This window comes from Triticum urartu, chromosome 7A (genome assembly GCF_056163025.1).
Source record: "Triticum urartu cultivar PI428250 chromosome 7A, HENAU_Tu73, whole genome shotgun sequence".
NCBI lineage: Eukaryota > Viridiplantae > Streptophyta > Magnoliopsida > Poales > Poaceae > Triticum > Triticum urartu.
In genome coordinates, this window is record NC_141879.1 from 398,657,713 (window position 1) to 398,684,932 (window position 27,220).

The 27,220-nt window shown below is 49.1% G+C and overlaps 1 pseudogene; it reads left to right on the forward strand.

Annotated features, from left to right (window-relative positions):
* The window catches only part of LOC147959738 (uncharacterized), a 72,890-nt pseudogene extending 48,705 nt beyond the window's left edge, over positions 1–24,185 (forward strand).
* Positions 24,186–27,220: the final 3,035 nt, after the last annotated feature.

Sequence of the window (27,220 nt, forward strand, 5' to 3'; positions counted from 1 at the left end):
GTTGAAATCTCTAAAAAGACAAATATTTAGGAACGGAGGGAGTAGAAAACAGAGTTGGTGATGATGGTGTGCGTGCCATCCTGCAATATAGGCCGTCGGATTTATATCTAATGGATAGGAAGGAAACTATCACAATTTTGCAAAAAGATACACACACCCCTCTCCACGTTTGCAAATAAGGCCTTCCCTCGTTGATCCTTTTCTCTACTCTTACTAGCAATGTGCCCGTGCATTGCAACGGATCCAAAATAGAATAATACATGTTCACAAACTTGAAAGAAAAAGACTCTAGTTTGGTGTATATATCACTAAAAATATATTCGTATTAGGTTTCACTCAAAATATATTCCTTGTGGCTGTTTTGATGAGTTCGGGGAGGGATGTGGTTGGTTTCAAGATACTAAGGGGCTTTTGCAAATTGGAGCAGAGAAGTGGGGTCTTGTTGCAGAAATGCCACGACTTACATCATAGTCGTCAGATGCAGATCTGATGGTCAAAAATGACGGATGGCAATTTTGCAAAAAGATACCCACACCCCTCTCCACATTTGCAAATAAGGCCTTCCCTCATTCATCCTTTTCTCTCACAAGATAAACCACTAATACAAATGCATCTTGATGTTCTGTGCAACGCACAAGCATCTAGCTAGTTTCTTTTAAAGTAGTTACTGCGGTAATTGGGTTGAAGTGATATATTATATGTTTGTCCCAGATGATTTCAGATTCACTAGTAGCAACAAATAAAAGGTTGTCTTGTTAATTAACAGAAAATAGGGTGAAAACTATCACATGAGGCCGGTGAAAACAAGGCACATTGAGTTCAGCGTCATCGCCACTACAGCTTTGCGCATGCGAGAAGTCTACATATCAAGGGGGCTACGGAGAAAAGGATGTATCTCGTGTGTTTGAGCGAGGCATAGAGACACAATGTTTTAGAGAGAAACTGAGTGACAAATTAAGATCAGATCAAGTTGTCACCCTTCTGCTGTCATTGTTGGGGTTGGGGGTCGGGGAAGGGGAGGGAGAGAAAGACGTATCGAGAGTGTGCGCGGTAGGCACAGAGGCACAACTAGCGAGTGTGTGTGTGTGTGTATCTTTGTGTGTTTGAAAGAGGAGTAGATATATTACTATCAAGATCGAGGTGCCACCCTACTCCTTTGGTGTCGGGTAGTGTGTGTGTGTGTGTGAGAGAGAGATAGAGAAGCCAACCAATAGATTAGTATCAAGATTGAGGTGTCACCCTACTCCTTCTGTGTCGGGAAGTGTGTGTGGGGGGGCAGTGACACTTACATATCTCTACTCTTATAAAAAATAGAGTTGGTGATGATGGTGTTCCTGCCATCCTGCAATATAGGCCATCTGATTTATATCTGATGGATAGGAAGGAAACTAAGGCAATTTTGCAAAAGGATACCCACACCCCTCTCCACATTTGCAAATAAGGCATTCCCTCATTCATCTTTTTCTCCCACAAGATAAACTAATCATACAAATGCATCTTGATGTTCCGTGCAACGCATGGGCATCTTGCTAGTAGGGAGAAGGAGTTTGTGTGACCCATATCTATATTAAGGGATAGGTAGATAGGATGTGTGCGAGGCATACTTAAAGCATCATGGAGACAAAACAAACAGTGTGCATGCAAGTGCCAGAAAAAATGAAGCGATAAACAATGTCTACGTGCGTGTGTGTGTGTGTGTGAGAGAGAGAGAGTGTGAGAGAGAGAGACAGAGAGGGATAGAGAGAGAGAGAGCGAGATCTCAAAACAAAAGATGCTCTGCTGGAATCCCATTGTATGTATGCATATGGTTCCGGAACTTGAGTTAACCTTAGGCATATGTGTGAGAGACATAACTATCCTTTGAGACATTAGTGGCTGTGGGTGGGCGGAATTAAAGGGGTGGGCATGTTCGATAGAGAGAGCGTGTGTGTTTCTGTGTGAGAGACTTGTAGGACGGGGTAGAAAGACGAATTCTAACCTTGACGGAGGGAGAGAAATACACGAAGTGCGCGTGTGTGATTCTGATGCCCACGGGGAAATGAGATATGTATGCGTGTGAGAGAGATTGCATAATTCATTCACGTATCACTATCTAGCAATCGTGGACGTGCATCGCTTGAACATAAATCAATATCTACTTCGTATCATGGCTAAAGGTACAATATCGAATCAATGCTATAAAGATTGGACACTCACATATCACAATTTTTTCTATCTAAATAAACCTTTTCTATTGTGCATGCCAAAGTGACAGTGATGTTTCTTCAAACAACCAATGTAGCTATCACGTACATGCACCATTGTTACTCTTGCATTCAAATTCATTAGTCTTGGATGATTTAAGGTTCTATTATGAAATAATATATGTAATATTCATATATGAATTCAACGGGTATGCAATTTATGAAATGGAGGCTATGTAATCATATGAGGTAACACTTTTAAGTAGCGGACTACATTATCCATTTCTTTTGTGGGACTACAATATCCATTTCTTTTTGTGCACCTCTACAGTAAAACGTCAATGCATTATGTTTAATGTAAATAACCAATGGCACTCAATTATCTATTTGCACGAGAAATACATAGGCTCAGCGTTTGATCCCTTTTTTGTAACGCGCCTCTACACCTGTACGATTGGCCGCGCCCGTGTGAACGCCCAAGTTATTGGCGCATCATCCCGACTTATTGTCTTTTTTCTAGGGTGGACTTCACACAAGTTATTAACTGCTGACGCGTGCCCCGTGTACACAGTCTCGCATGACCTTCCCGCTAGCATGGTCCAAAATTAGTTGAAACTGGATATGAACGATCCCACGGGCGGCAAAATCTCCCGCCTCCTTCTAAAATTTCCGCCACCTAGTCTTTAGCATGCGAAATTCCCCTCTTGTCCTTGGTGCATGGAGAACAACAGTAATAATACCACCCTCATCTACATAATAGGTCGGGGCTGCTTTGGTAACTTCTGGTTCCCTCTACCACATGGCACCCCCATTTCCTCTCCGCTCCCGCAAAAACGACTAACTCCACAGCACCAGAGCATCTTGCATCACGCCCTCCATACTTCATCGGCCTTTCTACCCTCCCATCTGGAAACCCTAGACTGCTCATCCACCGGCGTACCAGAGCCCATTCACTTCCAGTGGCGGCCACCTCGTCGGATCTGCTTCTGCTGCCGCATCTACCCCTCCCACCTCCACTAGAAACAAGTGGCACGCATCAGTGCCGGCCTTGTCCACCACTATACCACAGCCCATTCAGTGCCGGCCTTGTCCACGGTGCCGGATCTGCTTCGCCGGTATTGTCTTCAACCGCAGCGCATCTACAGCGGGTCATTCATACTCCCCACCGGAGACGCTTCGTCCACACCCCCCGGAGCCGCCCCACCGACGGCCTTTGATCCTCTTCGCTGACACCTTCATCAACCCTACCAAAGCCGCTTCGCCGACACCATTGTCAATCCTACCGGAGTAGCTTCGCCTATACCATTCTCAACCCTACCGGGGCCGCTTTGCCAACTCCACGGCCATAGATCCGCTTTGTCGCACCCTCGTCCAACCTACTGGAGCAGCTTATGACGCCCCTTCCACGGCCGCAGATCCGCATCATCGACAATCCTTAACCCAACCACCGGAGAAGCTTCACCGACACCCTCGTCCACGACCATAGATCCACTTCACCCACACCATAGTACACCATACCCAGAGCCGCTCCAGAAATACCTACTCGACGGTTCTAGATCTCCTTACCGGACCCCGACAGCCAGCGCACCGTCATCACCCTTGAAGTTTCTAACCTGAGTCCCACCGTCTGGCAAGATGCCAACCACGCGCCACGGCCTAGGTACTTGTCACCTTTAAACCTGTCCAGCATCACCTGCCCGATGTACTTCAAATAAAATAACAGGTCACTGTTACAGTTATGTAGTTGGCAGAAACTACAAGTACGATGTTTCTTTTGGATCTAACAGCTTGGCCAACCAAGATCCTGGACTCAGGCATTGCTATGATCTTGTAAGTGCATCTCTCTCTTGTATTGTTGTGTGCCTGCCGGCGTGCTTTGCTAGGATTTTCGGCTAGTAATTCCTTTGTGCAGACAATGATTTCTACTACTGGCTGCTAAATTAGATATGTAGATGTCATACATGATACTACCTCGTACCTCTGTTCCTAAATATATGTCTTTCTAGAGATTCCACTATAGGCTACATACGGAGCAAAATGAGTGAATCTACACTCGAAAATGCATCTATATACATCTGTATGTGGTCCATACTAGAATCTCTACAAAGACATATATTTAGGAATAGAGGCAGTACATTACACAAAATCGTAGGTGGCATGTAGGAATTCCAGTGCACTACATTAGGCTCCCTTAGAGTGCTTGCTAGTCCAGCACACAGAGTCATGTCTAGTTTATGCTGCGCACACAATCATTAATAGGTGGTTTAAATATGCGCAAGGGATATGCAATGTATTATCATGCAGAGATGTCTGAAATTAGCCGTGTCAACTTGCAGATAGGGTTACACAATGAAAAATTACAAGATGTATGTGGCAATTTCATGGAACATCGCAAAAAGGAGAGGCATCGGTGAGCCTATACAGTGTGCTATGGTAGGTCACTCCATTGCAATCATGGTGACATGTTATTTGTATGTCAGTTCTATTGGCCAAGTTTCTTATGGACAATTATTACGAGTTATCCTAAGAAAATAAACACGTGTGAATATAAGCTCTAGGTAATAAGCCAACCAGTTCTTTTCATTGCCTTTCTTTTCAGCTTATCTTTGGTATGATCACTGAAAAGTCTAGATTGCATTATATTTTTTCATTTTGCTGCCTATATGAAAAATAATTTGACTTGCAAACATCACAAATTGAACCCAGTGTGGTAATTAACATGATAAGAAAACAGACCATCACTATTTGTTCAAAATGCAAATACAGAGATACCATCTACTTGGCACAATCTACTTTGGTCAATGTCTTCCATAGAGATCCCATTGCCTAATTTAAACGAAGAACGCGTGACCCACATTTAAATGAAGAACAATTATTTATTGAAACCCGATGGTCCAAGTGGCTAGTTATTATCATATAGCAGCACCACCTGAAAGCATCATATAGCAGCAGCAGCTCATAGAAACTCATCATACAGCAGCAGCAGTGTGCAATTCATCATATAGCAGCAGCAGGAGCAGCTCATAGCAATTCATCATATAGCAGCAGCAGCAGCTCATAGCAATTCATCATATAGCACCAGCAGCTCATAGCAATTCATCATACAGCAGCAGTAGGAGCATCTTATAGTAACTCATCATATAGCAGCAGCAACAGCTCATAGCAATTTATCATATAGTAGCAGCAGCTCATAGCAATTCATCATATAGCAGCAGCAGGAGCAACTCATAGCAATGCATCATATAGCAGCAGCAGGAGTAGCTCATAGCAATTCATCGTATAGTGGATCAGAATGAAAATTTGGCAAAAATCAGAGGAGATCCTCACCTTGTTGGATGAGCTCATCCTTCAACAGCACCTCAAGGCCACGGCCTGGGAGGAGGGGAGGGGGAATAAGGTGCCTTCTACTGTAGAGTGGCATCAGCCTTAGTTGTGCGGCGCCCGCCGGAGTAGTGCGTTGGACGGACCACAGTGGAGCAACTGCTAGAGACCCTCAGAATGTGGGGCGGCGCCATAGGGAGGAGCAGCAAGGGAGATTTGCCCCTACATGCCAGCCATGTAGCCTAGCTGGACAGAGCATCTTGAGGACCAGGCCAGATGGGACCAGAGGCGACAGTTCGCTCGAGGAACCCTAGGGCTGCAGGCAGGGGATAGAGCTAGAGGGGAAGGGGAGAGGAGATGCAAGTAGGAAAGGCAATGAACGCTTGCGTGTTTGTTTTTACTTGAGGGTCAGGTGTGACGCGGGCATGAGCAGTTGCATTTTGAGTGTAATATAGGCAGACAACAGAGTCATTTCACTATTCCCCTTCCCTTGAATTTTTAGTGAGCTTCTACTCGAAACACCCACCTCCATAGCGAAATAAGTTAAGCCCAAGCCCATAACTCAAAAATAACTTCTCTACATCTTTTATGGCTTATTTTGACAATAAGCCCTGAAAAGGCGGAATCAAACTGGCCCTTAACCTGCAATTCAATTGTGCGTGCAATGATGAATTACTCCTGCCTGCTATAGTGTACATTTAGGCATCATCATACATGGCATAACCTAATACATGTGCATTCCATTGTAGAATCTAGAATATGCAATGTTTATGTTAGTTCATGTGTTGCACATGATGTTTAAATGCCCCTTAAATCTGGCCAGTCAAGTGATGGTCTTTAAGCCTCCTTCTTTGCTTCTTTTCTTGATATGTAAGATTTGCTCACACATATGTTCTATTGTTGTTTGCATCAGCCAGCCATACTAGGACTATTTGCTTTGATTACTTGTTGTTCTTGACCTAACACTCCAACAGAGCTTGTCAACGATTTAAACAATAAGGGTTGCTGTAGTGGGGCATTGTCTAACTCATAGGTGACATGAAAATTTGGCTGTACACTAAAGTAGGCTCTCCAAGAGTACCTGGAGATCCAGTTCGAAAGTATGCCCATTTTTTACATAGTGGAGACATAGTAAATGCTCATTACGGGCCAGTAAGAGGCCGAAAGTGTTATGTGCCACAGGAGGCTCAATTTGCAAACTAGGCTTTTAACAGGCCGAAAGTCGCGTTGGGCTAAAATGATGCCCTGTGGAACGTGGGCCCTAGTGGACCTAAAGTGAAAGGCCCAACTGTTGTGCGTGCCCTTAACAGGCCGAGAAACAAAGTGGGCTAAGAGTTGGCCCCTTTACCGAATGGGCCGAGGACAGGCCTAAAGTCACAGCGGGCTAGAATTGGCCCAACTGCAGAATGGGCCAAGAAAAGGCCGAAAGACGTTCCGGGCCGTTAAAGGGATGGAACTGACGATGGGCTACTAACAGGCCTAAAGAAGCTCGGGCCGCAATTGGGCCCAAAAATGTAGCGGGCTTTTAACGGGCTTAAACTGACGATGGTCTGGAAATTGTCGAATCTAGAATGGGCCTTTGATGGGCCGATTCTGTGTAACTTGTATGGGACGTACATGTAAATGGGCCTGACTCAAGTAGGCCACTAATGGGCCGGCCCTCTTATTTTGACAAGCCCGGCCTTTTCAGCGGAATGGGCCTTTGTTGGGCCGTACCACGCGTCGACGTATCATAGGCGCCTTCTGTCCAATGAGTGGATGATATCTGTCCGAACGTTGAGCCGACACATGTTTCCTCGGGCCAATGAGAATTTTACACATGGAAAATTCCCATTGGTCCGGGCTATTGACGGGTTATCGGATCTAAAATCGGAACTGATAGCATAACGGCGTGCCGTTACGGTGGATGCCACGTGTCGGTCACCCTTGACGAAAGCACTTCTATGACGTGCGATTTATCATCATGGAAGTGGACACTTCCGTGATGATAATTTTGGTAATGTCATGGAACACTTCTACGATAGCACAGGTATGACTATCTTGATTCTGTCATAAATTTGTCATGGATGTACATGCATGACAGAAAATGTGACCTACTGTGACAAACACGTATCATCACAGAAGTGTATTTTTTTGTAGTGCCTTCGGCCCATCCGTCCACCTCGAAGGCTCGCCACCCACAGCCTCGGGCACTTCGGAGGATGCGGAGGCGAGCAAAGATGTGAACGCTGCTGGGGGCGTGGTTGGAGTAGGTGGCGCCATCGCCACTCCCCCTGTGGCCAACACGAGGGCTGGAGATGTCGGAGGAGAACTGCATCAACAATGCCTTGGCGGTCGCGCTCTGCAAGGTGTGGGGGAGGGTGGCGCTCCGTCTGCGCCCTTTCCCCCCACTAACGGGCATAGCCGCAGCAATGACGCTCGGTCCGGGGTGAGCCATCGCCCTCCGACCGCCCCCATCGCGGGAGCGACAGCGGCCCATGTGTCTCCTCTAGGACGAGTCGACCAAACTGCTGTGCTCGGCGGAGCTGCTGAATCTCGAGCACCACTGCCGCGCGACCCCGCTGCCTAGACGGTCGCCCCATGGTTGCTGCTAAGGTTTCCACCCATGGCCGAGCAGATGGATGAATGGTGTGCCACCATCCAGAGCCTGCTCAGTTTCACCAAAGCTGGGGGCTCATGACGAGCTGGGCCGCCACGACCTCCCCAAGCAATGGTAACCGCCCGTACTGTTGGCCGAACGGAGGGGGCCATCCCCACGGTATGGTTCCCACTACGACAGCCAACACAGGCGCAGCTGAATCAATACCCCGATGATGTCTCGATGGCCTCTTCCAACCCTCGAGCACGTCCAGGCCAATGTCGAGCCCGGAGGATAGGTGACGGGGAGATGCACACGTCGACATAAATCGATGTCGCGACAACCTCCACCAGACCGACGGGTGCGACGGCCTCGACATCGACGAACCTGCACTCGGTGTTGGCGGGTGAGGTTGTCTTCCCTGCCTTTACATGAGAGCTGCGGCAAGTCCATTGGCCGTCCGTTGGCATGTTCAAGCCAGAGATACCTGAGAAGTACGACGGAAGGCTGAACCTGGCAGAGTTCCTAAGCATCTAAAACATCGATGTTCAAGCTGTCGGGGGAAGAGATGAGAATGTGTTCACCAAGTACTTCCCGTTGGCCCTCAAGTCCAACGTGAGGTCTTGGCTGATGCACCTAATGGAGAACTCCATTTCGTCTTGGGCGGACCTGTGCCACAAGTTCATCGGTGCCTTCACCGGTGGCCACCAAGAACCCGGCAGACCTAGCAACCTACAACTTCTACAGCAAAAAGAAGGAGAAACTATTTGTAAGTATTTATAGAGATTTAGTAAAGTCCATAGGAATATTCCAAATATCCACCCGGCAGTCGTTATAGCAGCCTTCCAGTCCAATGTGCGCAACCATCGCATTCATTATAAGATGAATGTGCGGTTGCCCAAGACTGTGAAGGAGCTATATACGCTAGTGGATAAGTGTGCTCGGATGGAGGAAGGAAGTTGCCCGGAGAGGAGGATTGCATCAACGTTGATTCAAAGGATGAAGATGAATCAACTAGCCAGAGGAAGTGCAAGAAGCGCAATAAGAAGCCAAGGGATAAAGCAGTGATGATTGTAGAAGGTTCGGGCACACCTAATACCGGCAAGAAGGCTAAGGCCGAGGCCCCCAGTAAGGAAGTTGCCGCTTGCACAGCCTGCCGAGAAGTTGCTGCCTCTGAGAAAGCTGGGAAAGGTGATGGCCCGTACTTCAATATCCACCAGACCAAGGGCCATGATCTTCAGGAATGCTACCAAGTTGTGCAGCTTATCAAGAAATAGAGGGCGGCATATGACAAGCATGATAAGGAAAAAAGTCAGAATGCCGCTGGCGGAAAGGGCCAAGGCGGTGAAGCAGATCGCCCTGGCAAGCCCTATAAGAACCAAGGAAAACCCTCCAAGGGTCAAGAGAAGGAAGTTTGTGATGATGGGAGTGATGAGGGGAATGAAGAGTAAACCAGTGAGCAGGAATTTCAGAAGGCCACTGATGCCCTATGTGTTGACGGGGGTGCATCTTTCCACACCTCCCATAGCCAGCTCAAGCGATGGGCACGAGAGATCGGTGCTGTCGAGCCAGCGCCAGAGGCCCGGAAACCGCTCAAATGGTCCTTAATGCCAATCATGTTTGATGAGGAGGATCACCCTAACAGCAACACCGCGGTAGGATGCTTGCCTTGATTGGTCTCCTCGACAATTCGCAACCTCAAGGTCACAAAGATGTTAGTGGATGGCATGGCCGGTCTGAATCTGATTTCCCTAGCAGTAATCAGCAAGCTTCAGATTGGAGAGGAAGAGCTAGAAGTTACCGGCACGTTTCAAGGAGTTAACCCCAGCAGGAGCCATCCTAAAGGGAATATTACCTTACCGGTGACGTTTGGAGGAGAACTAAACTATCGGACAGAGAAGATTGTGTTTGACGTGGTTGATCTCCCCCTGCCATACAATGGGATTCTAGGACGCCCGGCCCTAGCCAAGTTCATGGCAACATCCCACTATGCTTATAACACCCTGAAGATGACTGGGTCACTTGGAGTCATCACTATCCCATTAAATGAGAAGGATGCAATTATCTGCGTGGACAAGATGTACCGGGATGCAATCACAGCAGAGGTTGCGGCAGCAATGGTTCCCGCCAAGGAAAGTAAAGGAAAGAAAAGGGATTGTAGGACCTCCGGTAAGGAGTCTGGGAAGCATGCCCCCTCCGAGTGCACGGCACCCGTTGACGGCGTGCCGGAGTGTTCCAACAGCAAGCGATCCAAGGTTGCTGCACCCCAAGTGAAGAAGGTCCCAGCAGGGCTATGTGATGTTGATGGTACTTTCACCATCAGCGCCACCCTTGATGACAAATAGGAAAGCGCGCTCGTTGCCTTCCTGTTGGCGAATATCAATGGGTTTGCCTAGAAACCATCTGATATCCCCGGTGTTCCTAGGGAGGTAATCGAGCACCACCTTGATGTCTGCCCACACGCCAGACCTGTCAAGCAGAAATTCCAGAAGCAGGACTTGGAGAGGCAACAGTTCATTGCCGAGGAAATCAAGAAATTGGAGGCAACTGGTTTAGTCAGAGGAGTACTGCATCCAACATGGTTAGCAAATCCAGTGGTAGTCCGGAAGGCTAATTGGAAATGGAGGCCGTGCATTGACATCACAGACCTCAACAAGGCTTGCCCGAAGGACCCATCTGCCTTGCCGCGTATCGATCAGATTGTGGATTCCACCTCAGGGTGTGATTTGCTCTCCTTTCTGGATGCGTACTCTGAATATTACCAGATCTTCATGTCGAAAGAAGGTGAAGAGAAGACATCATTCATCACCCCATGTGGTATGTACTGCTTTGTCCGCATGTCGTTTGGACTAAAAGTGTCAGGTCCACTTCTACAAGGGCAGTATAGATTGGTTTTGAGCCACAGTTACACAGAAACATAGAAACATAGAAGCTTATATGGATGATATCATGGTCAAGACCAAGGATAAGACCAATCTTATCCAGGATTTGGAGGAGACGTTTGCTAATATGCGCAAGATCAACTTGAAGCTTAATCCGGAGAAGTGTGTGTTTGGAGTCCCCTCCGGCAAGCTACTTGGTTTATTCGTGTCCCATCGGGGGATCGAAGCTAACCCCGACAAGATCAAGGCCATCGAGAAAATCCAAGCACCAAGGGAAGTTAAGGATGAGAGACGCTTGATGGGATGCATTGCCACGCTAAGTAGATTCATTTCCAAGTCTATGGAGCATGCCCTGTTGGTCTTCAAAATTTTGAAGAAGGCAGGGCCTATGAAGTGGACCCCAGAAGCAGATGCAGCTCTGCAGGAGTTGAAGGCCTACCTATCGTCTGTGGCTACCTTGGTTGCACTCAAACCCCAAGAGCCGTTGTTGCCGTACTTGGCGGAAACCAACCAAGTGGTCAGTGCAGCCTTGGTAGCACAGCGAGAAGTGGATGAGGCAGAAAGTGGACAGATAATGGTAGAGTTAGAAAAGGATCAGAGTAGTAGTGAGCACGGCAACGAGAACAACCCCAGGGACACGGCAAGGAAGAAGGTGGTGCAGCGCACAGTGTACTTCATCAGCTCCTTGTTGCAGGGGGCTAGATCGAGGTACTCTGGCGTGCAAAAGTTGATTTTTGCTCTCTTTATGGCCTCAAGGAAACTGTGCCACTAATTCCAAGACCATGAGATCACGGTTGTTACTCGTTTTCCGTTGCAAAGGATACTTTGAAACCCTGAGGCTACCTGCAAAATAGTCGAGTGGGCTTTGGAGTTATCCAGCTTTGGTTTGAAGTTTGAGAGCACATCAACCATTCAGAGCAGGGCACTTGCAGAGTTTATTATCGAATGGACGCCAACCCCTGATGAGGAAGTGACAAAGACAGCTATCCCCGGCAAGGAATCACACCAAGAATGAATTATGTATTTTGATGGTGCTTTTTCCCTACAGGGTGCAGGGGCTGGCGTGCTTCTTGTTGCCCCCTCATGGGAGCACTTGAAGTACGTCGTCCAAATGCACTTTGCCCGAGAAGAAGCCACCAACAATACAACCGAGTATGAAGGGCTCCTTGCCGGGCTCAGAATTGAAGTAGAATTGGGAATCAAGAAGTTGATCATATGAAGAGATTCATAGCTTGTGGTGAGACAAGTCAACATGGATTATCAAAGCCCATTGATGGAAGCATATGTCGAGGAAGTTAGGAGATTGGAGGAGCACTTCAATGAGTTGCAAACGGAGTACGTACCCCGTGCGGAAAACAGCATAGCTGATCACCTTTCAAAGTGTGCTGCGTAGAAGCTTCCTGTGGAACCAAAAACTTTTGTTCTCATTGAGGGAGTCCTGGATTAGGGGGTCCTCGGGCGTCTGGGCTATGTAACATGGGCCGAGCTAATGGGCTGCAAAGATACAAGATAGAAGACTTTCTCCCGTGTCTGGGTGGGACTCTCCTTTGTGTGGATGGCAAGCTTGGCATTCGGATATGAAGATTCCTTTCTCTGTAAACTAAATTTGTATAACCCTAGCCCCCTCCGGTGTCTATATAAACCGAAGGGTTTAGTCCATGGAGGCAGTCATAATAATACAAGCTAGACATCTAGGGTTTAGCCATTACAATCTCGTGGTAGATCAACTATTGTAACCCCTATACTCATCAAAGTCAATCAAGCAGGACGTAGGGTTTTACCTCCATCAAGAGGGCCAGAACCTGGGTAAACATCGTGTCCCCTGCCTCCTCTAATCCTTGATCCTAAGACACACAGTTCAGGACCCCCTACCCGAGATCTTCCGGTTTTGACACCGACATTGGTGCTTTCATTGAGAGTTCCCCTGTGTCGTCGTCAAAAGGCTCGATGGCTCTATCAATCATCTACAAAAATTCGGCCAGGAGAGAGATTTTCCCCCAGCCAGATCTTCGTATTCGGTGGCTTCACACTACGCTCCCACTCAGTTGGCCACCTGGAGCAGATCAACAACTACGCCCCTGGTCATCAGATCAGTTTTGGAAATCTGAACTATGTTGCTGATATTCGGGGAGACTTGATCCTCCAAGGGTTCGCAACTCCAACCACCGCCCTGGCCTTAGATCCGTAGCGCGTCAGCAGGTCCGAAGACGGGAGTCTGGAGCCTGCCGGACCCTCTACGGCCATAGACCTCAACATTGGAGAACCGGAGAGAATAGTGTCACCGGTGGTCATCTCAAGACTGAACTCTTCTCCGGACATCGGCTCCGAATCCTTGAAGTCCGTGTCATGCAAGCTCGGCCCGGGAACTTCTGTCCCCATCCAAACCTCACTCTTGAATGAGGCTTTGGACTTAATGCGATCCCTCGCTATCACAGAGGAAGCGCTCCTGAATTACGCCGAGCCTGGACTAGGGGCTGAAAATAGGGAATTTTACTTCCCACCCAACACCCACTTCATAGCCAGTATCGACGATCTAACCGACATGCTCGACTACACCTCCGAAGACATCAACGGCATGGACGACAATGCCAGAGAGGAGCATGTCCAAAACCCGCAGTTCACGGGACGCTGGACAACCACTTCCTCATACGACGTGTAAATGGTGGGCACACCTAAAACAGGTGATGGCGATGATGAAAAAGATCCAGTCGAGGACGAACCTCCTAAGATACCACCAAAGCGTTGACGTCAGCGGCACCGCTCTAAATCGCGTCGCGAAAAAGACAGCAATACCGGCACCGGAGATGATGACACACCGGAAAACGCTGAAGACCAAGAAGACCCCATCGAACCAACATCCGAACAGGATGATCGGCAGGACGGGAAAATTGACCATGACGATCAAGCAGGGAACGAATACTCGGAGGATAGCAACTATCTACCACTCTCCGAGGACGACGTGAGCCTTAGTGACAAAGATTTCATCGTGCCAGAGGAACCCCTCAAACAAGAGCGCTTTAAGCGCCAGCTAATAGCCACTGGAAGAAGCCTAAAGAAAAAGCAGCAACAGCTTCAAGCTGACCAAGACCTGCTCAATGACAGATGGACTAATGTCATCGCAGCCAAAGAATACGGCCTTAAACGCCCAACAAAGAGTTACCCGAAGCATAAATTACTACCCCAATTCGACGATGAGGCGCTGGAGCCCATTCCACCCGCGTGTAACGCGGCGGACGGACCTGACCAACCACTACATGGTCGGGACAGAACAACAAATCAAGCCAACACTACTAGGGAAGACATTATACACAGAACTTTAGCAGTAGCGCTTGTTGAAAGAGCACGCTACTGCTCGACAGCAGTAGCACGTGCAAAATAAGTGCGCTGTAGATGCACATATATCAGTAGCGCGTCTAACAGAAAACTCGCTACTACTAAAATTCCAATCACTTAGCTGATGGGCTACACATAGTAAAAACCGCGCTACCGCTAATAAACTTATAGCAGCGCGTTTATGCGTAAATTGCTACTGCTAAAGAAAATAAAATAAAATGAAAAATAGATACAGAAGTAAATGAAAATGAAAGAAATAGAAAAAGGAGAAAGGAAAAAATATAAAATGTAAAGAAAAATAAATGAAAAAGGGAAAAAATGATGAAGACGTAGCAGTAGCGCGTTGTAGCTAACTTAGCTATAGCGTGTTTTCTGTAACGCGCTACTGTTACTTTTGACTTAACCAAAAAGGTTTCCCCCCGGCCACCACTTCTCCCCCAAATCGATCCCTCGCCCCACTTCGCCGCCGTCTCCCCCACTTCGCCGTCGCCCCCACTTCGCCGCCATCTCCTGCCGGTGTCAATGCCGCGCTCATCCTGACAGCCACCGCCCGAGGCCGCCTAGCCTCACCGCTGCCGCCTCTTGGGCCACCCTCGACCTTACCGTCGCCTCCCTCGACCTCACCGCCCCTGAGCCCTCCAGGACCGCCCCGTCCCGATCCTGAACCCTCCATTTCCGCCCCTACCTCCACTGCTGAGCACCTCCCTGCCATCGTCTCTCCCCACTCTGTAAGCCCCCTCAGCCATCCTTTTTTAGTTAATAGATGTTAATGTTATGTAGTAGATAATGTTGATGTTTTTTAGTTAGGGTAATAATAGACGATATTAAGCAGTAGATAATGTAGATGTTAATTAGTTCAGTAGGGTTTAGTTTTTGAATTGAGTTTGTTTAACTAGATGTTAATTAGGGCGGTAGGGTTTAGTTTAGAGTAAAGTTTAGTTCAGTAGTTAACTAAATATAATCTATATTTGGTTTTTTTAATTGAGTTTGAGAGAGCATGAGATTTATGTAGATTTTCTTGAAGTGTTAAACGCTAGGACATGCAAATTTGAAGTGGTCAGGATATATGCAAATTCGTCAATTGTGTTTGCCCAGGTTTCGATTGTGCCCAAGTGGCCTTTTGTTGTTTCCAGGGAATGAAGCTGAGTGGCCTATGTTTTGTCGGAATGTTGATTCATTGCCGTACCAGCAAATTTCAGGTTCTTAATTTGTCCATTTTTTAGCAAAGGCCATGCCAAAATTTTCCGTGAATTTTGGCATGACTTGTGCTACAAACAAGGACATATCGAGCACCCGAGATTTGCCGCACCAGGAAGGAGTCAATGTTCCTGCAAAACATAGGCCTTTTTTGTCATTATTCATTTTATTAGGTGATTGTTGCAATGGGTGGGTCCTGTTGTGGCCAAAGAGTCTGCTTCGTCTGAAGGCGGCCGGGAGCACACCCATGAGCACGCAGTTAGGTATGAACATCAACACCTCGCCTACTACATTAGTCGCTGGTGACATCACCATAGATGAGGATGACGATGACGATGACACTCAAGAGTATGTCTATACTGGTGCCTACTTAGGGGTTGAGCGTCATGAATCAGTGCCTGAATTGCCGCCTCTGGAGTCTGAATGTATTATGGACAACCTTTCGGTAGTAAAGAAGAGTAGGAAGAGACCGAGGAAAGGCAAAAGGCGGCTTCTATGATCCAGCCGCCTCAGCAGCCTCGGGTTCAAGACCATATAGATATCCCCGGTGTGGCAAAATGGCATATCCCCGATCAACCAATCTTACCTGAAGCAGCGCCGTGGGCCAGATTCAGCGATTTAAGGAGACTTCATGACGATGTGCTACGGATAGAGAAAGGCCTCATCGCCTCAAAAAATCTAGGATACCCACTCTACTTGGTTAACGTGCCACGGAGAAGTTCTTAATTCAATTCGATTACATCTTCGACATGTTTCACTTGAACAAGATGGATTTTGCGTTTGTCCGCATTTATGCTTTGCACATGAACTACCTCATCGGGGTTGAGCAGATCCCTCATATCTGTGTCGCTGACCTGTACTTCATGCACGAGGCCTTCTTGGGAGTCTGCGCAAAGCACTGTGAATACGCAAGGGAATACATCATCAATTTCATGCTCGCCAATAAGGACATGGAGGCTATTCTCGTGCCTTATCATCCCATGTAAGTCATCCGCGCGGATATCCTTCCTTTGATTTCAATCATTCATTTGCACGGTGGAGGCTAATTAATTTGAGGTGTACTTATTTTGCGCAGCGGCGGGCACGCCGTCCTCATCATCCTCTACCCCCGATACTCCCACGCTCTTTACTTGGACTCGTCGAAGAACATTAACAAAAAGGATTACACCCACATCAAGTCTGTTCTCGATAGTGCTATGTTTTACTACGGCGCACGGGGTGGAGAGGTCAAGGACAAGACGAAAAAGGATGGCAAGCCCGCCTTTGGCCATAAGACCGACTTCTTCTGCATCCAGCAACCGAGTGATTCTCTTAATGATGGATTCTATGTCCTACACAAGATGCTGGAGTACAGACGGGATCACCAGAACCTTTGCATGCCATCGAGATCCGGCGATGCCCATATTCTGCAATGGGAAAAGAACTTAGGAGATATCGAGGATCATCGACTTCGAGCTGAGTTCTATCACATCCAGCGTGAACTTGCCCAAATCATCATGAAAGAGGTCGTCGAGAAAAGAGGGATGTTCTACGAAGAAGGACAAATGTCGCGGGAAGATGTCCGAACACATGTAGCCGCTCAGCGTCTCGACCTGAAGCCTTTCACTAAGCTCGGGGACTATCTCCCTAACTTGGATGGATGGCACGACATGGAGTGATTGTCGATATATGACAATGTGTCCGTTAAGTCCATACTATCTGTATGATGAAACTTTGAATTATGCACGACGAAACTTTATTTGTGATGTAATTAAACCGTCTATTTTTGCCAAGTCTGCCTCTTTGTGTTGCTCAACTATATATGTTGCATATCATCGACTCATGTGACGATGCAGGTGTATAGATCATCGATGGCGAAGAAGTGCTACGCCAGGAGTATACAACGAGTGGCCGGAATGTCAGGCCCAGGTGTACCAGTTTCCGGTTTCCGAGCGACAGCCCGTAGTTAGTTTAGGTTCACGCAAGGTGGTAGGTCTTCTCGCATATATCATTGTTTAGATATATGACGATGTAGTTGCATGTAATCGATATTTTTATCGCTATTATTCTCGAGATGATGACGAGAGACCACTTTGTGTTGGATGATGATTATGATGATGACATGATTTGATGAGACTATTTGTATGTATATGCTATGATTACATTTGTATGTGTATCATATGCTAAAGATTATTGTATAAAGCCTATTCAAATACAAAACAAATATGCAGAAAAAAAACACTACTAAACTTAGTAGTAGCGAGTGGAGAAAAGTTAGCACCAGCGCCATAGTAGCAGTAGCGCGTCCGGGCAAAGCGCGCTAGAGCTATTAGCAGTAACGGGCTTCCACGAAGCGCGCTACTGCTACACTTGTATAGCAGTAGCGTGGGTGTGCACGCGCTACTGCTACGGGTTAGCTGTAGCGCCTTATTAGTAGCACCGGTCCCCGTGCTACTGATATACCTAGAACCCGCGCTGCTGCTAGCCTTTTCCCTAGTAGTGCAAACGCCAGCCCGCACCACCTCGCTGTAACAACAGCTCGGGGATACACTATGACCTATGTCAGGACCTGGAAAATAGAGCCGGCCAGACCATGTCAATCTATGGATCAAGGGGGCGTGCCCAAGCACGAGAAGACGGCCATCAGGCCCCGCGTGACAAACACAACCCACCAGGGCCGAAAATCGCATACGTACTTCATCCGAAATACGCCGCGACATCGCCCGATACAGAGGTGCCGCACACCCCGTATGCTTCACCGATGAGGCAATGGAGCACCAGTTCCCAAAAGGGTTTAAACCCATCAACATCGAATCATACGATGGCACAATAGATCCTGTAGTATGGATTGAAGATTTTCTTCTCCACATTCACATGGCACGCGGTGATGATCTACATGCCATCAAGTACCTCCCCCTAAAAGTCAAGGGGCCGGCACGACAATGGTTGAATAGCCTACCAGAAAACTCTATTGGTAGCTGGGAAGACTTGGAGGACGCATTCAGAGACAACTTCCAAGGTACCTATGTTCGGCCCCCAAACACTGATGATCTTAGCCACATAATCCAGCAACCCGAAGAATCATCCCGGCAGCTCTGGACCAGGTTCTTAATCAAAAAGAACCAGATTGTGGATTGTCTGGACGCCGAAGCCCTCGCGGCCTTCAAACACTGCGTCCGATATGAGTGGCTCGCCCGACACGTCGTCCAAGAAAAGCCGAAGTCCATGGCAGCCCTTACCGCACTTATGACCCGCTTTTGCGCGGGAGACGATAGTTGCCTTGCTCGTAGAAGCAATAATACCAGTGACCCTGGTACCTACAAACCCAGGGATGGCAATGGCAAGGCATGACGCAACAAGCACAAGCGTCGAAACAATAATGAAGGAACAAAAGACACAGCGGTCAACGCCAAATTCAGTGGCTCCAAACCCGGTCAACGGAAGAAGCCATTCAAGGCAAATAGAGATGGCCCATCCCGTTTAGACCGAATACTTGATCGGCCTTGCCTGATTCATGGCACCCCCGACAAGCTCGCCAATCACACCAACATAAATTGTTGGGTCTTCAAACATGCCAGCAAACTTAACGCCGAACACAAGGGGAAAGGGTCGCCTAATAACGATGATGACCAAGAGCCTCGTCAACTGAACATAGGGGGACAGAAGCAATTTCCCCCCTGTCAGTGTCAAAACCGGTGGATCTTGGGTAGGGGGTCTCCAACTGTGCGTCTAGGATCAATGGTAACAGGAGACGGGGGACACAATGTTTACCCAGGTTCTGGCCCTCTCTATGGAGGTAAAACCCTACGTCATGCTTGATTGATATTTATGAATATGAGTGTTGCAAGAGTAGATCTACCACGAGATCGTGATGGCTAAACCCTAGAAGTCTAGCCTATGTGAGTATGGTAATGAGTATATGTGTTGTCCTCTCCGGACTATCCCCTTTGGTTTATATAGACACCGATGGGATCTAGGGTTTACATGGAGTCAGTTACATAAGGACAAGGCGGGTTACATGCCAAGTAGAGTCCAATCCGGACACAATGCAGTCTTCGGCCTTCATGTCTTCACAGCCCATCAGTCCGGCCCATAGATAACAGGATGGATGCCCGAGGACCCCTTAGTCCAGGACTCCCTCAGTAGCCCCTAAACTTGGCTTCAATGACGAGGAGTCCGGCATGCAGATTATCTTCGGAATTGCAAGGCGGGTTCCCCTTTCTCTAAACTCCAAGATAGTCTTCGGATGTAATGATGGTATCCGGACCTGTCACACACACAACCGCAGAGAGAATATAATATTTGCACGAATCTAATCTGTTGACAGCTTTTTCCCAACACGACATCACGTGTGTCCGGATATAATTTCGAACCGTCTTTCTTCAGCCAATCCACGTTACGAGGCGTGGTTGCTACTAGCACGTCTTGTCAAAATAGAGATCGTGTCTCCTTATTGCTGGATTCTCATGAATGTGGGCATGGGTAACTCAACCGCGCCGTTTATACAGTCCTAGGGAACAGGTGAATCCTAAGGCGAGTGAGGAGGCGTTTAATATTTGCTGCCTTTATAAGATGATAAGGATTCCCTCTTCCTCTCCCCACTCTCTCTCTGCCTTCGTCTTTCCAATATCAAGCTTCAACGCCCAAGCTCTCATCTCCTTTCCACTCAAGCAACCATGTCCGGATCTAGTGGTCAAGGCAAGTGGATGGTCTCCTCCGTCAAAGAGGAGGACATTACTAAGCTCCGGGCGGCCGAATATTTGACGAAGGAGATCGCCCATCGTCTGCCAGCCAAGGGACAAGTTGTCCCCACGCCGGAGCCCACAGAGAGGGTGGTATTCATCCCCCATTTCTTCCGCGGGCTAGGGTTTCCACTCCACCCTTTCGTCCACGGGCTGATGTATTACTATGGGATAGATTTCCATGATCTGTCCCCGAATTCCTTCCTCAACATCTCGGCGTTCATCGTCGTGTGTGAGGCCTTCCTCCGCGTCCATCCCCACTTCGGGTTGTGGCTCAAAGTCTTCAACGTGATGCCGGAGGTGGTGGAGGGACAGCACACATAGTGCGGAGGGGCCATGGTGAGCAAGCTATCCAACGTCTCATGGCCCAAAGGCACCTTTGTTGAGACAGTAAAGGATTGGCAGAAGAAGTGGTTCTATATTACAGAACCTTGCGGCACCACCTGGGCCGCCGCTGCTGAATTCCGCTCCAGCGCTCCCATGTGACTCACCTCCTGGGTCGAGAAGATTCTGGACTAGTGTGCACCTGATGACCTGATAGCACTGTAGACGCACGTTCAAAGCATGGTGACCAAGGACATCGAGCTCGTCGACGTTATCCAGGTGATGCTAATCCGCCGGATTCTTCCGTGCCAGCGCCGCAGCCTTCCTTTATGGGAATTCAATCAAAAGAAGCACCAGACCCTAAAAAGTCTCTCCAACACCTCTGACAAAGGGGCCTGGAAGTTTCTCTTTAAGGGCAACGAGAGGCCACCGGCCACGGACTCAGACCGTGGTCACAACTATAACCGCCCCGCCAGCGAGGTATGTTACTTTTGATGTACTCCCAAATTAAATGTTTCGAGGATGATGTCTGAGATTTTAGTATTGCTTCCTCAGGACTGGGTGTAGAGGGCAAAGTGGATCCAGTGTCTGGCTCCGTTGCCCGAAGAACCAGTCATCCCGCGCCTGGCGAAGATGCTGGTGCCGGCGCCATATACAGCGTCGGAGAAGAAGGCTAAGAAAAAAGCCAAGGGGGCCAAGAGCGATCCCCGTCGCAAGGGTACTTCGGGCGCGGCATCCGAAGACGATGAGGCCCATTCCTCTGTCCCCGAGGATAATGATGAGGAAGAGTAGGGGGGAGGAAAACAACCCTCCTACCAAGGAGAAGAAGAAAAAGAGGGTGGCCTCGACACATGTGGAGGCGCAAGCGCCCAAAAAGAGTAAGGGCACCCCAGCAGTTGACACAGGAGCCGGGCCCCAGGCCGCATCGTAAGTGACATGACTTATTTATGCGCACATCCAGCCCTTTCTTTTTATTATTCTAACATGGTTAATCGATACTATTGCAGTCCGGCCCGTGACCTTATCCAGTGATCCTCATCTGGAGGTTCGTTGGCTCTGTCGGAGATGGAGAGCATGTCGCCACCGCCTGCATACTCCCCCGGGGCCAGGGATGACACCGAAGTGTTATCCCGGAGGACTGCTCCGAAGGGAGGAGCCCAGGACATTGTCCGGGAGGCGCCACAAGGAGGGACCTCCACTACCGGACACATGGGGGAGTCAATCCCCATGGAGACTGGCGAAGAGGGCCATATCCAGTTTGGCCCTCAGCCGAATATGATTCCGGAGGCCCATGTGGCTTCGGAATCGGGCGAGCAGCCCCCTTTGAAGGAGGGGGTGCATCGCCTCCAACGGTGGCTCCTGTCCATCCAGGAGCACCAGATGACCTGATGGGGGCACTACAAAGCGCCTCCATCGTCGACGAGCACCGTATCCTTATGGGTGCGGTGATTGAGAAGGTTCAGTCTGCCAAGAGCGGACTGAATGAAGTCTGCAGCAGCCTGTTAACAGGTTTCGAGGTAAGAAAGAGAAAAAACCCGTATAGACCGTAGCCCCTGAGACGCTGTCCGGTGTTCGGCGAGGAGGACCGGACAGGGGATCAATCCTTAATTAAAAGAGGCTAACTGAATTTGTATTTATAAGCAGGCGTCCTTGTTGGCCACGACCTCGCATGCTGCCGAGGTCTCCGAGCTGAAGCGGAGGCTGGAGCGGACCGAGAAGGAGCTCGGCGAGGTTAAGGTTCAGCTCCAGGAGAAGCAAGGTGAGGAACGACTTTCTATATGTTCGGGAAGGGATAAGCGCCTGTATATTGACAGCGGTATTGTGATATGTGCAGAAGCCGCGACCAAAGTCGAGGCCCTGAGGAAGGCCTTGGGCGAGGCCAAGGAGCAGGTTGTCCAGCAGCAAGCCGCCCTTAAGAAGCTAAATGCCCGGGTCAAAGAAGTCCACCAGGAGCTCCAAGATTCGGTGAGAAAACGCGAGGCCTTGGAGCATGATGTGTTGGTTCGAGGGACCGAACTCACCAAGGCTCGTCAAAGAGCAGAGACCGCACGGAATGAGGCCCAGGCCGCCCTCCAGGAGATCCAGGAGGCCAAGAAGATCACATCGGGTAAGGCATTTAAGATGCAAAGCAAGTATGCGGAGAAGCAGTACCTTTTACTAACCCGGGTTCGGAGTTCCCCAGGGGCTTTTGCGGATTTGCCACGGAGTGTATCAGACGCCATGGAGTTCTATCGAGCCGAATGAGGGGGTTCTTCGGAGAGGCTCTTCTGGTCACAGTATGCGGCACCAGAGCATCCCGTGTCCTTCACCGATCAGCTAAACAGTTGGTGGAGCTGCATAGGGTGGCCGAACTAGCCATTAAGGATGTGATAATTCGGCTGTGGCTAGCCGAAGCTATGCCTAGTAGCTACTTCGGACTCGTGAGTCGGATGATGGATGCCTATCCTCGGCTGGATGTTATGAAGCGCTCCGTCTGTATTGAAGATGCCCGTATGGCCTTCGCTCGCTGCAAGATGTGGTGGGCGAAGATGAACGATGTTGAAGTCACCAGCGGGCCGCCGGAGGGCAAGGAGCACCGCACACCCGAACGATATTTCGAGGATGTTGTAGAAGGGTCTCGACTTGTAGCGGCACAATGTTCATAGGACATTGCATTTGAATAAATGTATTCATGTTGCCTTTCCCTTGTATTATGGGAACAAAGCCGGTTTTTGTGAAGTAATTTTATTATCCTTGGAATTGTTTCCTCCTGTACGGCCGTGTTGTGTGTAATATGAGGATTGGCCAGTCGTCGGCTTCTTCCCTCACATAGATAGTACAGAGGTTTTCGGGATGGAGTATAAACAATCTTGATCCAATTACATGGTCCTTGAAGGAGTTGTTTAGCGCAACGAACAAGGCAATCATACTTTATGGCTTTAACGCCCTCACTTAGACATAGGAGTTTTATAATAAAGCATGGGCGCAGCCCCTAGTTTAATCCAGAGTACTGTCAGCATATGATCGGGAAGTTCCGATCTCTCGCGTAACGCGGAAAAAATCTCCAACGATTTGTAACACTTGAGTAGCTGATCGGCTCTCGCCACATCCTGACAGTCAGTTTTCGGCTTTCTCTACTAAGGTGCTCGTCTGGTCAAAGCCAGGGCACAATCGCAGTAGTTCTCCCTTTACTACCCTAGCCGATAGAGCGGAACGTAGGGTAGCAAGCACAGTAGCCGAGCAACCCAACTATTGACCAAAGACATGATTCGGAGCCAATGCATATAATGCTAAATTCAGGGTGCCAAACATATATAAAAAGTGTTCAGACTGTGCTGCCGTATTGTGGGGCGACAGGTAGCCCCTGGCGAATATTAAACGTAAAAGAGTGTCGATGCAGCAAATAAGCAGATCGAAAATAAAAACGAAGTAAGAAGCGAAAACCATAGGAACTGGGCCACGAACCATTTTATTATAACTGGATGGATACGTCAAGGCGTATCTTGTACAGATGGTGCGAGAAGTATCCGACCATTTAACATGTCGGCATCAATAGGGCGCAACATGCGGGTCCTGAGAAATAAGTATGAATACTGTCAAGAAGAATGTATAAAGGTTACCATACACACCTGTGTTGCCTGCCTCCGTTGTATTTCAGTCCTTCTAAAGGACTTGACATCAGGCCCGTGGAACAGGGTGCCTGAAACAAGAAAAAGAAGTAAAAGTATGTGTGTCCGGGATTGGTCTGGCCGGATTGTAGACCCCGGGTTATCTCGTGCCTCTGTCGATGTCCATGGAATTTTGAGTGGGTAATTGTGTACGCGTGGTAAAAATGCCACTACCTTGTTGGGGCTGGGACGAAGGCCGAATTGCAAATCGAGCTCTTCACGAGCCGCGCTGTCCTGTTGCAGTGTAGTCCGGACCCGCTTGATGGTGTCCGGGGGCTCGGCAGCTGGGTTATAATGCTGCATGAGAAGGCCGCTCTGTGCTTCAGGTGCTAGGGTGGCGGTCTGCTCCTCTGTTCGAAGGGAGCATTCCGTATTGCCATTGACTGTTTTGACACCGTGTGGACCGGGCATCTTGAGCTTGAGATAAGCACAGTGTGGCACTGCATTAAATCTAGCAAACGCGGTTCGTCCGAGCAGTGCGTGGTAGCCGCTACGGAAGGGGACGATATCGAAGATTAACTCTTCGCTTCGGAAGTTGTCCGGAGAACCGAAGACCACCTCCCGCGTGATTGAGCCCGTACGGCGGGCCTCTACACCTGGTATGACTCCTTTAAAGGTAGTCTTTCTTGGTTTGGTTCGCGAGGGATTAATGCCCATCTTCTGTATTGTATCCTGATACAGCAGGTTGAGGCTGCTTCCGCCATCCATCAGGACTCGTGTTAGGTGGAATCCATCAATGATTGGGTCCAGGACTAGTGCGGCCGAACCGCCATGGCGGATACTAGTCGGATGATCTCGTTGATCGAAGGTGATAAAAAATGATGACCACGGATTGAACTTTGGGGCGACTGGCTCTACTACGTAGACGTCCCTGAGTGCTCGTTTGCGCTCCTTTCTGGGGATGTGCGTGGCCTATATCATGTTCACCGTTTTGACTTGGGGGGGGGGATTTTTCTGTCCCCCGGTGTTTGGCTGTTGGGGCTCTTCATCCTCGTCCTCGCTTTGTGATCCCTTTTCTTTGTTTTCGGCATTTAACTTGCCAGCCTACTTGAAGACCCAACAATCCCTGTTGGTGTGATTGGCTTGTTTATCTGGGGTGCCGTGAATTTGGCACGGGCGGTCGAGTATGCGGTCCAGGCTGGAAGGTCCATTGTTGTTTCTTTTGTAGGGTTTCTTCCGTTGGCCGGACTTAGAGCCACTGAATCCGGTGTTGAATGTGGTGTCTTCTGTGTTGTCGCCATTTCTTCTGCGTTTGTGTCTATTGCGCCAGAGCTTGCTAGTGCTGTTCTTGGCCTCTGTAGGGCCTGCCTCGCTGGCTGTGGTTTTGCTACGAGCCAGCCAGCTGTCCTCGCCTGCGCAAAAGCGGATCATGAGTGCCGTATGGGCTCCCATTGACTTCGGCTTTTCTTGTCCGAGATGGTGTGCTAGCCATTCGTCTCGGATGATGTGTTTGAAGGCTGCTAGAGCCTCGGCGTCCGGACAGTCGACGATCTGGTTCTTTTTGGTTAGGAACCTAGTCCAGAATTTTCTGGCCAATTCTCCGGGTTGTTGGACTATGTGGCTTAGGTCATCGGCATCTGGTGGCTGGACATAAGTTCCTTGGAAGTTGTCGAGGAAAGCCTCTTCCAAGTTCTCCCAGCTGCCGATTGAGTTCTCAGGCAGGCTATTTAACCAGTGCCAAGCTGGTCCTTTGAGTTGTAGTGGGAGGTATTTGATGGTGTGGAGGTCGTCTCCTCGGGCCATGTGGATGTGGAGAATGAAATCCTCGATCCATACTGCAGGATCGGTTGTGCCGTTGTATGATTCGATATTGAAGGGCTTGAACCCCTCGGGGAATTCATGATCCAGTACTTCATCTGTGAAGCAGAGCGGGTGTGCGGCGCCTCTATATCGGGCCGCATCATGGCGGAGCTCTGAAGGAGTCCGTCTGCGGCATTCGGCTCGAGCGTGGTTAGGTTTGTCACGTCCGAATATGTAGCCATCGTCGCGCCTCGAGGCACGTCCTCGTGATCCATAGATCGATCTTGTGTGTCCTGCTCTACTATCCAGGGTCTGTCGGATGTCGTACGTATGGCCCCGGACTCTTCCGTCCCTATTTTGATTGGGTGGTGGGGCGGTCTGCAATTCGGCCTGAGTTGCCGCTTTATCTCGACTGCGGGTTGGCTGTTCCGCCACCCTGTCCCGACCACGTGGTGGTCGATCCGCATTGCGCGAGGGAGATATATGCTCCGACGCCTCCTCCTCGAATTGAGGTAGCAGTCTGCGTTTCGGGTAGCTCTTGGCTACGCGGTTGAGGCCGTATTCCTTGGCTGTCAGGACGTCAGTCCATCTGTCGACGAGCAGGTCTTGTTCAGCTTGAAGGTGCTGTTGTTTCTTTTTCAGGCTCCTTGCAGTGGCTATGAGCTGAGCTTGAAGCGCTCCTGCTCGAGAGGATCCTCAGGCACGGTGAAGTCTTCGTTGCCAAGGCTTGTCTCCTCCTCGGAGGGTGGATGGTAACTATCATCCCCTGGGTTATCTTCTATGGCCTATTCGTCAGTGTTGTCCTGCCTGCTGTCGTGTTCCTCTTCAGATGTAGCCCCGGCGGGGTCTTCATCATTTTCAGCGTCGCCTGGAGTACTATTTTCTCCGGTGCTAGTGATGCCATCCTTTGAGCGACGGGGCTTAGGGCGGCGTTTGGGCCGCTGGCACTTGGACCGTGTCTCGGAGGTTTTGTTCGCATCCGGCTCTTCTTTGTTGTCGCCAGATCCTTTAGGTGTATCAACCATGTACAGATCGTACGAAGAGGTAGTTGTCCAACGTCCAGTGAATGGTGGGTCTTGGCCTTGCTCCTTGTCAGCATCCTCGTCCATGCCGTCAATGTCTTTGGAGCCATAGTCAAGCACGTCGGTTAAGTCATCGATGGTGGCTATGAAGTGGGTGGCGGGTGGGAAGCAAAATTTATCATCATCCGTCTCTAGCTCAAACAAGACATAGTTCGGCTAGGAGTCCTTCTCCAAGGACAGATTCTTTAAAGATTTTAGCACGTCACCCAAAG